Source organism: Numida meleagris, chromosome 16 (assembly GCF_002078875.1).
Source record: "Numida meleagris isolate 19003 breed g44 Domestic line chromosome 16, NumMel1.0, whole genome shotgun sequence".
Classification (NCBI taxonomy): Eukaryota; Metazoa; Chordata; class Aves; order Galliformes; family Numididae; genus Numida; species Numida meleagris.
The window spans coordinates 2,753,818-2,768,286 of NC_034424.1; the positions used below are offsets into that span (position 1 = coordinate 2,753,818).

The 14,469-nt window shown below is 44.4% G+C and overlaps 1 long non-coding RNA gene across 2 annotated transcripts in view; it reads left to right on the forward strand.

Moving 5' to 3' along the window:
• LOC110407056 overlaps positions 1–14,469 on the forward strand; it is a 125,646-nt gene that overhangs the window by 80,480 nt on the left and 30,697 nt on the right. Inside the window, exon 3 of one of the 2 annotated variants that reach the window (XR_002443696.1) lies at positions 4,315–4,408. The exons of the other annotated variant lie outside the window; for it this stretch is intronic. This is a non-coding gene — a long non-coding RNA (uncharacterized LOC110407056). The remainder of the gene's footprint in view (positions 1–4,314; positions 4,409–14,469) is intronic. 2 annotated transcript variants of the gene reach the window in all.

The window sequence follows — 14,469 nt, forward strand, 5'->3', positions numbered from 1 at the left end:
TTGTTCCGAGGGGTGGCTGTGTTCCTCACCCTTCTCTTCCCACAAAGACCAATGGTTCAGGCAAACCCTTGGAGTTTCATTCTGAAGCTTTTGAAATTATCCTGCATTGCCAAAAGAAAGGATTTGCTGACAGTCACAATCCTATTGGCAAACTTAGGTGGATTTATGATCTTGGGTGGAAACCAGCTCGAACTATAATTTTACATGAATCCGATCCCTCTCCTGAGCCAGGCACAGCTTCATGATTCTGGCTGATTTTTCACACTCTGCTTTTGGCACTTCTGATCAAATCTGAGCTGAAGATAAAACTCTAGGCCCGTGGTTCTGCGGCTCATGCAATAGGTACCGCTCCGTTCCCTGCTTCTTGATGTCTCTCAAGCTCCATTTTGCATTTCTGGATGTCTCCCACGTGTTTGCCTTTTCCCCAGAGGAGCCCACCAGGAGTCACACGTACACTCCAGAATGTAAACCAAGGAACATGTTTAAAACACATGCTGCTATCTCGTGTTGTTATGAGAACAAAATGATTATTGCTCAAAGTGTTGCAGTAATACCTCCCCTGCTCCTCTTAGTTCCTTCCACCACTTACCCCCCGCAGGAGTCTGATGCCATTTGGGGAGCAGCGGTATTTGGGGTTTGGTTTCTGCTTCTGCTGCAGACAGTGAGAACATGGAAAACTACTTCAGGGTTGCCGACATGCAGGCAGGCAGAAGAGTTAAGTGGGTGCAGTCAAGCGCCCCGCAGATTTTCTGCATGCTGCAGCCACTGTTTGTAAACAGGAATACACATAATAGGTTGAGAAATCAGCTTCAAAACAACAGGCATTGTTTGTGGGCTGAGTAACTCTAGCGATCAGTTAGCATCTGGAAAAAAAAACATGTTGCGTCCAGATGAATGTAAAACCGGAGCCTCTCCTGCCAAAATCTCCAACTGATACCTTTCGAAGTTCTTGAAAGCTTAGCTGACATTTGTCTTCCTCTGCTTGATTTAACATCTGAGTGTGTTTTTTTTTATTTCTTTTTAGCAAAGTAATGAGAAATGGTATTAAAATACCGGCATATCAGGTGAAGTCTGAGCTAGCTGCCACTCTGTCTCGGGACAAGAATGCGACGGGGTGATGATGTTCATAGCATCCCGACTCAGCTCCGTGACCTACAGCCGTCCCATTCTGGGGAGGCAGAAATGGGCTGAGGCTTCGTCACAGTGTGAAGGTGAACACCGGGCTGGGTCCTGAATGTCTGAGAATCAGCTGAGGTGGGTGAGGATACATTCACAGGAACCCATCAGCCTTCCCCTCCTTATTCTCTCTCTAGTTAGAGAGGACACTTCTCACAATTTTTCGAATAGCCATCACCCTGATGGAATCAAGTCTTGGTCCTCAGCCCACCCCCCCGTCCTCCTGAGCACTATCTGCCGAGCTCTGTGTGAGTTCAGAGCCCCCCGAGGCCGGTGACCGGGCAAGGGCAGCAGCAGCATTGCTGGGATCTGGGGAAAACGCTTCGGTCGCTAAAAGGATTTGAGTTGAGTTTCTTTTCTATCATCCTGAAATAACCATTGCTCAGACAATTGTAATTCTTCTGATGGCTTTCTGGAAAGCATTTGGCTTGTTTAGCAGTGCAGTGTTGTGTAAATAAATATGTACGAGCATCAAAGTCAAGGAGGAGGGTGAGTTCTCAATAATTATGTAAATAAATCCACACAGCGCTCTGCGATATCGGCTACCACATGCATTTATACTGATCAGTACGGACATTACTGACAAGTGAATCCATTCTGCTTCGTTCTTCTGAAGGTTTCAGAATTAATGCTTCATTTTGCTCTGCATTTCTCTGTAAGGGATGCAGGGGCAGTGCTGCTGCCTTATCTCAGCATCCCCTTCAGGTGTCTCTGGGAGGCTGAGGCCAATCAAGCTTTGCATAAATGAGGGTGCTGGGCACCAGAAGCTCACTAGCTTGATCCAGAGCTTTTGAAAAAATATACATTGGGAAAAAATAAGTACGCTCATTTGCTGGAATGGCATTTGTTAGTCGATCTCATCTTGATCTCTTCGGGGAGGTTAAAGGACGTTCAGTGACTGTGAAGTGCAAAGACTTTCGTATATATCCCCAGATGAACTTATATGATGTTCCACTGACAGCGTAATTCAGCCAAGTTGAGTGGCTCTCCACTTTTCTTTATCCAAAGACCTCGTTTATTTGTCCAGGATTTGGCACCCACACTTAATCACAGAATAAGTGAGAAAAAGCAGTTGCTTTTTCTGCTACTATGATATTTTCCACTGGAACTATTAAGCCATTGAAATACATTGCAGGAAGTTGGGAAATCTTCCAGTTCAGTGGTGACACCAGCTACCTAAATTGTGAAGCTGGACCCTCATTTGGGACTCCCCCAAACCAATGGCTGCTAACTGTCTGCCCTGTCCCCGAGGAAAAAGAGGACACAGGTAACATGACTGAAGATGAGGAGAATGAGGAATAAGGTGAGGGTGCACTGCTGGAAGGCAGGGAAACGATGAAAACACCAGCAGCAGAGGTGAATGCCCAGGGATGTGCTGGGCAGGAGAATTGACGTGGCATGCAGAGCCATGTTGAGACCACAGCCTCTCTAATTCCTACCTTGTTTGCTGGATTTTACCCTTTTTTCTTCTTCTTTTTTTTGTCTTTGCAGCCTTAGGGCATGTTCCAGGTAGCATGTGTGATTACTGAATACGTTATAGCTCGTGAGATTATTTGCATTGTAGTGGGATGACAGGGTAATAAGCATTCAAACTAGAACAGCGGTGTCGGTCCTTGTATTTCAGTTTCTAATTGACAAGGAATAGTTTCAGAAAGACAGTGCTTTATTTTCAATTTTCAGCGTGAGAATGGTACAGATTCATTTATTCATATTCTTGGCTTTTTTTCATTGCTGTGAGTGGGAATCTGTTTCCATTGTATCTTGAAGGTGAACCAATGTGCACTACATGCATTGATAAAATTCACTGCACCTCTAGTTGTTAAGATGCTCACTAAGAGCTAGCATTGGTAAATTGATTAATTAGATCAATTACTTAGGATTTTTTCCCCTCTGTGCTTGCACAGTTTGCTTCAAGTACCAATATTCAAAACTGTACCGCCTGAGTTAGATGCATAAATGATTACTTGTCTGGGTAGACATCTCCTCTAGCCAAAACACTACATGTTGTCAACTTGAAGCTATTTATTCAATTCGTACTGCCTAACGAATGGTTTTGGCAAGTACTGTGTTTGCACAGCATAAAACATTGGTAAACTGAAGTACTTGAGTGTCCACAGAATCTGTTCTTATTGTTGATGAGCAACCGGTATTTTTCTTCTACTTGCTGCTTTTCATTAAGCGTGTATTATATGGAAATGTAAACAAAGTCCTGATAAAACGTCCATTGATAGAATAATTCTTTGCCCTTTACATAGAGTTTAAAGGCAAAGTGGGTGTATTTTATACAGCAAAAAATCACAGCGCAATAAAAGAAAAAGAAAGTGCTTTCAGGAAAGTAAGCTAACCTGAATAGACCCTAAGAAGTGGGAGAAAATATCTGAGAAGTTGGGCTTAGGGAAAGATAGGAGACCCTTATGGAGTCTTAAGGCCAGAAGTTCAAGCTATCCCATTCAGCAAGTATAGTAGGAGACTAAATTGGTTTACTCATGAGCTCATCACTGACCTCAAATGCAAGAAAGAAACACGCAAAAAGAGGAAACTAGGTCAGGCTCCCAGGAATGAGAACAGAAGTGTAGCAGGAGCAGAGACAAAATCGGAAAGGCCAAAGAACAGAATAGAGAGTTTGAGAGCCACTGTTACGAGCGGCTGTTCTGCTGTACAATGGGGAAAGAGGGAAAGAAAGCTATCAACACACATCAGCAATGAAGATAATTGTTTAATGTCTCTACTTCATATGAAGTTCAACACTAATTATGTGATTTGTGTAATTAGGACTCGTTACAGAGCTGTAAGGTCCCAACCTAGGTATGTGAAAATGAGCTGAGGCCAACTTGGATAATGTAGGTGTTTTCAGATAGGTTGGAATTACGAATTTAATTTAATAACCTTTGAGAAAAGATCCTGGTGCTGCAAGCGAGGTTAACTTGCGAAGGAGAGAATCAGAAGCATGGGAATAGGCTAGCACAGTGAATTTCATGGAAATAAGAGTTGAGGAGCTAGAGTACCACCAACTTAACATCAGTTTCTGGAAAAGGACATGAACAAGTGACCTAGCAACCTTTTTAAAACACTTCTAGATAACTGGAATAAGAATAACATGCCAAAATCTCATCAAAGCCATCTAACTTCCTTCTGCAGCATGGCAGTATGTCCTGTGGATGCAGAAGCAGCAGCGGATTCATGCATCAAGACCTCAGTTTGGGCTTTGGCAGTGTCTCAGTTGACAGCATATGTAAGTTATGGAAACATTGTCTTAGCCCATCTAAAATCTTAATTACTTTCAGGAGGACTATTGTCTCTTTATTAATTAGAGTGGGGAACTAGAAGGCTTACCCTAGGCTTTGCCTCCTGGACTTCTGACTTAAAGGCTTCAGTAAGTGCATGACATAAGGTGGGATAAACCTAGGGCAGCGTGTTCTCTCACGGCATCCTGGCTCCATAGAGTTGGGGCGGAACCATGAGCAGAGATTTCTTCATGCTCAGTCCCACAGGTAATTTCAGCAAGTTTCCCAAGGAGGAGGGAACCCTTCTTTGAGTTATTCCTGTTTGCCCTTCTGAGAGCAGATGAAGGAAAGGCACCTCATTAAGTCACACTTATGTGCTTGTATCTGTGGTCTGTACTGGCTTCTTCTCTGGTGCATCCTTCCATAGGATGCCAGCAGTAGGGAATGAGACCGTTGCTGGACTGGTGAGTTGGGGTGAAATCAAGGTGAGAACCCCTCCCTCCAGCTTCTGCAAATCTGGGACATGAGGTGTAGTGCACATCAAGGCAGCCCAAAGCAATCGCCTGGTTATTCAGTTTTAATATCAGGCCTAATTACAAACCAAGCCTAGTGGCCGAAGGACAAGAGCATGATAAATGCCAAATATTTGTGAGAAGCCAGCTTGTCCCGGGGAGGGACAGCTGCTCCTAATTTGTCTGAAAGAATCGTATTTTAAAGCTTAAAAATACAATAATTTTTGTGCATAGCAAGGCAGCTACTCCCTACCCAGAAGCGTTCAGTATTTGTGTGCCTTGGCCTGCCAGCTGTGAGATGGGAAGAATACTTCTCTACTCAAAGGGGGACTTCGAAACATGCTGAATTATTTTAAGTCTGAGGTCTTCAGCTGAAAACTGATTATGCAAGGCTTTGGGATACTGAGACCTGCAACAGGTTAACATCTAACAACATGAATTAAGCCAGGTCTTCCACTCTGTGGAGAGCTCAGCATAATAGGTGCTTCTACTTGGGACAAAGCTCGGTTTGCCTGGGGAAATCATTGAAACTGCTGTTCTTGAAAAGGGGTTGTAAATTATTGGTGGGAAGGAACCACTGTGTTAGAGGAAATGATGAATGTGGAAGTTGGAGGATACCTGCACACGCCGAGGGTGTTCAGCCAATCCTCTGCATGCTTGCAGGAAATGTCGGTGCGGTGGGCTGGGAACGCTGTGCCGTGCCTGGGTACATCACAGCTGCTGCAGCTGCTCTGTCACGTGAGAGGTTCACAGGAAATAAGGTGGAAAGGATGTGGAGAAAACCCATACCTCTCTCCCAATCTATCCAGCGTCCTGGCAGCATGCAGGGAGAGTCAGATACCAGTGGACCTATATAAGAAGTGTATTGTCCTTATGACGGTACAGATTTGGACCACAGAAGTCCATGCACATCAGATGTTAGCTTCGAGAAAATGTGAGCATCTACAGATGACTTCTGTCCTCCTACCTCAGGTATTTCTCTCACAGACGTGGTATTTTCATCCCTGGTCAAAGTGACCTAGAATTTTATTTTAAATGTGGCCTTTTAAATGTTCTCATTGTTGATAGCCACAAGGTGGCATTGCAGATTAAAGGGAAAACATCCTGTTGGGTGAGATACGAGGAAGGTGGGAGACTGGGAAAAAGAATTGCAGAGCCGCCCTAACATTGTTTACAGGTCCTGGAGATAGATGCAAGGAAGACTTTTTCGTTCCACTCACTGGCCTCCAGTTCTGGTGGAGCGACCACGATACTTGCTATGTTGTCATCATGAAGAGCTTCAAATGATTCAGCATCTGCAAATCTGTTTGAGGCGGTCAGAGCTGCCACCTTGCCCTCCTCCTGCCCTCGGGATGTGATGGAGGGCTCAGAGCTGTGAGAAAGGTGATGGTGTCACCTGGCAGGCTCTTTGGCTTCAGCTTGGGCATTCAGATCCTGAAGAAAGCTCATTTCTTTCCTCTCCTTCCCTGCCCTCCCCTGGATGCATTGCCTTTGTTTCTGTTCGGACTGAGCTTTGGATAAACTTTGGGCACTCTGAAAGGATGGCAGGCAGTAGCAAATGAAGCTAAACCCTCAGAGGCTGGAAGCTAAACAAAGCCTTAAGCATTATTTGTTTACTTGTAAAGTGAAAGGTGAATTGAGTCTGCTGTCAGTGGACTTCCCCTGGGCTCTCTCGACGTTACTGTGATCCAGGGTTCACTCTTATGTTCGGGGTGGGAAGGACATCCAAAGGTGTTTGCTTCTCTGCTAAGTCCAGATGAAGTAATGAGGCATTTAGGAGAGCTGAGTGAATCCTTTCCAGTTCTTATCAGTGCTCACTGCCTTTGTGTATACTTTCCATGTAAACCAGGAAAAGTAGCTCTGCTGAAAGCTAGATCTCCCCGGCAGTGGAAACAAGTGCTAAATGGAGTGGAGGAGCACTGGGCAGCAAAGGAAAATCTTATCTTCTTTGGAAAGAAAGTGAAAATAGTTTTATTTTTACCTTTGCTTTGGAGAAGGAATGAAAGATTGCATAGAAAAAGCTCGCTTTTGCTCAAAAGCCGCTAAAAGTGTTTGTTATGAATTTTGCAGATAAATGGAAGATAACTCAGTGTTTCCCCGGGCAAGAGAAATACCCTTGTCCTAACTCTTTTCTGAGAAGGAGGAAGGCAGTGAAAATTCTTCGTCAACATTAATGCGTGTGGTAGTGGAGAGAAGAAACTTCATGAAGTTTTGCTTGGACTGTTTGAGCCTGGTTGAGAAAGGCAGGGCATACAACTACATACAGATACACACACATATGCATAGGAGTTTCTTGGTATTTTGGACATATCTGATTCCTTTGGTGACCTCCTTTTTTTTCATAAACAGTTAAAAATATTCCTAGTGTCATTCAGCCACGCTTGCTTAGCCAGTTGCCCTTGAAGTTATCCTCATTTTCCGTGTGTCCCTGTCTTGTGGTCATTGCAAGGCTCTCGCATGGCACCGCTGGCCCCAGGCTGTGAAACCAGTTTCCCCCGTGATCCCAAACCTTGCTGAGCCATCCACGAGTGAGCAAAAATGTTGTCAGTCCAGGATGCGTGGGAAATGCTGATCTCTCTCCAGTTCCTTGTCCTTGCCGTGCACCTCACCCCAAATACCCGCCTGCTCTCGTCTCAGCAAGGCAATGCAGCTCTGGGATCAGACTGCTCAGTTTCTTTTCCTGCTTGAGCAGAAACTGCCTCTTGCTGTGCACAAAGCATGGTCAGAGTTGGCCTGGGAGGCCTGACAGAGTATAAACATCAAGTATTTGTTGAATACTGCGAATATTCTGCCTCTGACATGGAAGTAAACAGCTGGCATCTTGATTTATGGGATGATTGACCATGGCAGAAATATGTAAGGCTAATGAGAACATCTAATTATGTTAGGATAATTTAGAAAGGGGTATATGCATGTGACTGGGTGCTATGTACTTCTGGGTGCAAGCCAACTCCTAAATAATAGGGGTTAGGATAAGGCTGGGAAGAAACTTCCTCTTACCAAGGTTATTTCATAACTGCCTACTGCAGAGTTTCATATTTACCACTGGAGCAGCTGGTGCTGGCTCGACTCGTCTGTCAGCAGGGTGCCAGCAGAGATGTATTGCTGGGCTGACCCGAATGGTGAATCCGATGTTCTTGGTATTTTTTTTTTTCAGTCTCAGAACCTGAAGGGAGAAGCGAACCTTTTGAAAAAGAAAAGTGAGATATAAAAAATTCTGCGCAGCGCACATTTCCGGATGAATGTTCAGACCCGCATTGCTTAGTGCCGAAATCAAAGCTTTGGGGATTCGTGGGCATTGCCAAGGCTGCTGTGATACCATAACCCCCGTGTATAACCTCATGCTTAACACAGGGTTTTTATTCACCTTGAAATTCTCCTTTGCTCTTCAGTCAATTCTGCTCTAGAAGAAAAGAGAGTGAAGGAATAATGTAATTTAACAGGAACTCCAGAGACCAGCAGGTGCAAATCCAGCTCTCCAGAGTAGGAGCTAATACAGTGATGGCTGTTCTGAATACTCCAGAGGAGATGGATCAAAAATTCAGGACTGTATGAAAGTTTTCTGGGGAAAAAAAGTGCAGTTTAGTATACCATCTGTGTGTAACTTACGTAGTGTGCATCACACTGGAAAAACAAAAATTCCTGCATCCTGGATAAAAATATACGTGAGCCTGTTTGGTGGATGTAGCCTAGTAAAGCCTGGATCTCTCCTGTGGGTATTGCTGCTGAGTGCCCAGCACCTTGGGGCAGTCTCAGCCCTGTTGAATTCTTCTTGAGTCTTCTATTAATGGGAAAGCTGCACTTCTGCTGAGAGCTTCAAGGTCTGGCTCGGTGACGCACAGGTTCAGACATTTATTCTGCTACAGAATGAAACTGAAAACTAGATTGCTCCTTTTTTCTTGCTTCTTCTGTTCTCAGGAAGGGACCTTGCTGTTTCCTCCTGCTCCCCAGCCCCAACGAGCTTCATCTGGAATGGCATTGACCTTGGAAGGTTTAATTTGGTCTTCAAATCTTTGATCTCATGATGCACTACAATGACCTGAGGTGGCTGCCAGCACCTAGGTACATTTTCAAAGCACAGTGGCTTTAGTAGTGGTGAAGTCAGACTGCTCTTCCTTGGATGGTCCTTCAGAGGAGTTTCTCTGTATTGTGCATATGCAGTTCACATTGTCATATGGGAATAAAGGGCTTTGAGGGATGAGAGGCTGTTTTCTGTGTAGTTCGAGTAGTCGTGAGTAAGCAAACAGTAAAACACTGTGACTCCCAAAACTTTCAGGGAATTTTATAGAGCATTGGACTGCCTGTGTGGAATAGTATTTGTGCTTACCTGGGCATTGCTTACTCTGGTTCTCCTGTGCATACCTCCAGTCACCCAGCATCTCCACTAGGGCTGTGGAAGTGTGGGGAAGCCTTGCTCATTGCAGGAAAAACCCCATGGGTGTTCTGGAAGTGAGTGCAGAGGAGCAGCAAGTCAGTGGGAAGAAGTTTGCTCTTCCTGCTGTGTAGATGAGGAGCAATACACAGATCAGCTCTTAACCTCCCATTTCTGTTTGCACTAGATTGACTTCAAGGTTAAAGGAGAGCAACTGTTGCTCTTGATCTCCATAGCATGAAATCAGAAGTCTCACAGGTCCTTCTGATGCCCACTTCAGAAGGAAGGTTCATTTCCATGGCTTGAAGTGATACCCGAAGATGTGGGCATCACTGCCCAAGGGATGCTGAGCTCCTGTTGATGCTTTGGAGATGTCTCTGCTCATGCATTCTGTTCTCCTGTTAAACTCTCATATTATCTGCTGTTACTGAGCTCAGTGTCTTTGGAGAGCTGAACACATTGTCTTAATGCTCATCTCTTAACCTTCCTATGCAAGATTCAGTTGGCTGGAAAGGCTTTATTCCCATTTGTTCTTGTGGAAATTAGGACAGAATCAGACCAGAGTAGATCCATATGTGCATGGACGCATCTGGCTGTGACAGCATCCAGGAATGGGATTTAGAGGAGCATGTAAGCAGCCCTCTTTGGGTAGTAGCAGGTTCAGTTAGGGAATCTGAGATTAAGGGTAGGGAGAAGAGTTACTCTGAGGTTAATATTTATGTTCCATGGGAAAACCTGAAGAAGGGAAAATATTTTGTCTATTTTGGACCAAGTAAGTGTAAGTTTGGACTCTGCCCTAGAAAGGAATTATTCCCATTTTACTTCTGCATCCTCTGCCCTGCCCTCGTAAATATTGAAGTGAAATGGAAGGAAGTTTGAAGGCTCCTGACAGGCTGTGAAAAGCTAACCAGGAGTGGACAGCACAGAAATCTTGGGGTGATGTCTGAGCTGAAGATTAAAAGCAAGTTAAGGAGCTGAGCAGCCCCTTTGCTCCACAACGGTGATCTGCACCAAGGTGCAGGCACAGCTGTTCAGGAACATGAATTCTGTTGCTTTTTACTCTGTTTTCTACCATATCATTTAATTAGGAAATGCAATAATTGTTCTTGTGTACTTGACCGAGTAACTGTATGAGTTAAATACCACTAATTAGCTTTGCACTTTATATTCTACTGCTTCAGAATGCCTTTCTGTGGAGTCTTTGGGCTCCCTCCTTCTTTCATTCCCTAACTCTCCTCCTTGCTCTGTTGTTCACAACTCATCTGGGGTAGGCAGCACCATGTTCTGGGCAGTCTCACTGCCCAGAAGGACAATTTTTCGTGAGGTAGTCACTCCCGCAAACCTTGAAGCCTCCAAATAACTCTATTTGTAACCTAGCTGTTGTGTCCTCATAACCTCCTAGGCCACGAGACACCCAGATATGTCCCTGAGCTGATGGCTGCCTGGTAAGTGACTGTCATGAGATAGCTGAGTTCACCCTCACAGCTCTGCCTGTAGGAATACAGAATTGTTCATGCATATGACTAGCTCTTGTGGTTGAGCAGTGCTCCTTCTGGAATGGCCAGTGCATCAGAGGATGGTTTTCTCTTCCCCCTCTTCCCTCCTACTGACCTTCCCCAACACGTCCTTGACTAAATATGTAGTGCTGCACACGAAAGGAAGGAATTTAGAAGTGTGTGAACTACTTGCAATTAAATGTCATGCAAGCCACATGTGGTTTTGTTGCTCCAAATTCAGCTCAAATAGATGGAAAGGATTACAAAATGAAGGAACAACTTGGGTCAACCTGGACTGTTAAACAAAATATGTTTTCCTTTGGTAGCACCTAGGAGCTTGTGATGCATTTTACCAAATGAAGACAACGTGGAATCCAAGGCAGGGGCTCAGGCAAGGTATAATTGTCCCAGGACTGAAAGTCGGGCAGCATTGCCTCATGAGCCTTACTAGTTCTGCTGCTTGAAATAGTTGCTGCTTGCTTTATTTGGCTTGTGCCACTGCGGAGAAGGGAATGTTTTCCATGCCTGTGGTGACAGGACAAGAAGGAATGAAGGTTGGAGTCAGAAGTGAGGTGATGGCTCAGGCTCACTAACATGAAATGAGGCGAAGGAAAGGTGGGGGAATTGTTTATGAGCCCAAACATATTGGGTTCTCAGTTATTCACAATTATCTTCCCTTGCTGGAGCTGCAGTGGATGGGATATTCCCATATGTGAGATTTTTATCACCTCCCCAGTTCCCAGTGTATGGCATGCTCTGTTCAACTCTGGGGAGATTACTATAATTTCTTACTTGCCCAGAGTAAGAAACTAAGTCTTTGGCATTCCCTTGACTAAGAGATCAGGTAAATCTCCTCATTAGGAGATCTTTTATTGATTTTAATTGAGAAATAATCTATCCTGGTAGAACCGCTCAACTTCTTTCACAAAGTCTAGAGCCAAAAGACTAGAGTAAGCCTGACACAGCCCGGTCATGTTGTGCACCAGGAACGATTTGGTGGTATGAGGTGACTGAGGAAGGACACGTCTGTTTTCCTGAAAAGCCAAGGAGAATTATTTGCTGTCTGTTATCAGAAACATCATTGCCTTTTGCAGTCAGCTGCTGCCAGCTGTGGAAGTCATGTCCCTCCTGCCAGCCACGCATTGTGCTTTTGCATTAGGAAGAGGGGGGACAGCAGAAGGAGGGATCTTAATTGAAAAAATAGGCCTAGGGCTTCAGGGACATAACAAAGTCAGTGGGAGTGTGTGAACAGCAATTTATTTTGTCAGTTCAAGTTACAGTCACTCTGACATGTGAAAATTGCAGATGCCAGTTTCTCAATGTGTCACTGTGACACACAGCATCCCAAATAAATAAATAATTAAACCCTGGGCTTGCTTTGCAGAGCTTTGGAAAGTACAAATAAAAGGGGACGTAGGAATCAGTAGATAAACCAACAGAGTTTTCTTTGACGTAAGGAGCATGATCAGCTCAGGCCTTTCCCAAGATGCTCTTCATACCTTTCACTGCTTCAGAAGAGTGGTGATGTTGTCATCGTAGTCTTCATGTATTTTATGGCCTCCACAGAGTCTTTGGTTTTTTAATATGGAGCCCTTATCTTGAGGCATGAAATAGTGCTTGCCTTGAAATGGTTGGAAGGAGTGTGGCTCAAGTGTTGAGGCTCAGCAGACATCTTGAGGAACTCATTAAGGCTGGCGTCCAATTAGGACATCGCCTGATATCCTGCTTACTTTTTAAATGTTACAATTCTGTATTCTGTTCTTCAGCTGCAAGATGGGAGTAATGGTGGAGTTTTCATTTCCTGTGTTTTCTGACTTAGATATCTAGCTTAGATATTTTAGCAAGGAGCTCCCCTTTCCAGGTGTTCCTACAGCACTCAGTAAAATCTGCATAGAAATCCTGTGCGTGCAAGGCAAAAAAATTATCTGCAGGGAAGAAGAATAGGACAAAGAGCTGTAAGTTTAAATTGCAAGGAAGTCAGCGTCCAGAGGCTGAGGAAGGTACCAGAGGCCAGTGAGGATGAGAGCTTGTGCCATTATCTGCAGCACGTCGTCCAAGCATGGTGGGGATGGAAAGGAGTTCCAGATATTGTCTAGCCAACCTCTTGTTCTAATGCGATGTCTAAAAGATAGGTGCTCATATTTTGCACAGTATTTCAGGAAGCTGAAGGCCGATGCAGACAGTAAGGATTATTTGTATTCATGACTTTGGAAGAACTGTTAAGCTGATGCTTCTTGCCAGGAGGTAGATTGTGCCCAGGAGTGTTCTCACTAACCAGAGTAAGAGGATCCCCCTCCTCTCAGAACAGTGCATCACCTGTGGCTGTACTTTTTCTTTCTTTTCATCTAAACTTAAAAGTAGGGGATGGAGTCGTGGGAAATCAAAGCCAAACTGTCCTCCTTCTACAGCCAGGGCCAAAAGTAATTTTGGTCACACAAGTATGAAGACAGATGTGAAATGATTCAGAGGAGGATCAGCTCCTGATGACAGGTGAGCAGGCTTAGTCTGAACACTTTCCAGGATGTGGTTAAATCTGAAGTTCCTAAGTTCCATGGAAAAGCATCCAGTGATATGCCTGAGGGACAGAATGCCATCCAGAGAGACACAGACAGACTCGAGCAGTGGGCCCAGGAGAAACTCATGAAGTTCAACAAAGCCAAGAGCAAAGTCTTGTACCTCGGTTATGGCAACTCCCACTATCAGTACAAGCTGGGGGATGAAAAAAAGAGGGGAAATTTAGGCTGGATATAAGAAAAAAGTTTCTTAAGATAAGGATGGTGGGGCACTGTCACGGGTTGCTCAGAGAGATGGTGATTGCCCTGTCCCTGCAGACACCCAAGTTCAGGCAGGACGGGGCTCTGAGCACTGATGGAGCTGTAGGTGTCCCAGTTCATTGCAGGGAGTTGGACCTCTAAGGGTCCCTTCCAACTCCAACAATTCTGTGATTTTATGAATTTGCTGACTTTTTATCAGTGTTCCACGGTGAAGTGCTGTTCTGCCCTTGTTGTGCTGCAGAGAAGGCCTTGTCTGCTTCCTCAGGAGCCATGCACCAGGAAGGAAACTATGAATAGGGCTACGAAGAAACCTTAGGAGTTTTGCTGGATGTTCTTCATCTACATGTAGCCTGCTCATGTGCTTCTGGGGAGAGCTCTAGATGGACCAACTTGAGAGAGCAGATGCCGTTGCTCAACAGCCCACTTCACATGATATGAACTCTGTGCTTGTCTGTACTCTTGAAACATGCGTCACTGTACACTGTAATTATAAAGAGAGCTAACTGGCAAGGAATGATGATTACATCATTAAGGGACCAAAATAGGAATAACTAATTCTGCTGTTAACTGCTCGTGTAGCCCTGGCTATGACACCCAAGATCAGTTCTTTCTTCTGAAAGGAAGCAACTCTCCTACCTTACCCATCTTATTTTCATGTATTGCATAACATCCCTGAGTCTACAGAATGTTTTGAAGGGACGTGCAGAAGTTGTGTCTACAGCATGAGAGATGAGGAGCTAACCCAGACTGGAATTTGAACTAAAACTATAGGTGTCCTACAATAAGAATATTAATGTCAATAATATTTATAGTAAAAACATTTGCAAAGAATTTGGAAGATGAATCATAACAGAAATAGCTAGAAGAGAAGTCTGCAGTATATAAATGGGACCTGGTTAATTCTTTCTGTGTCAG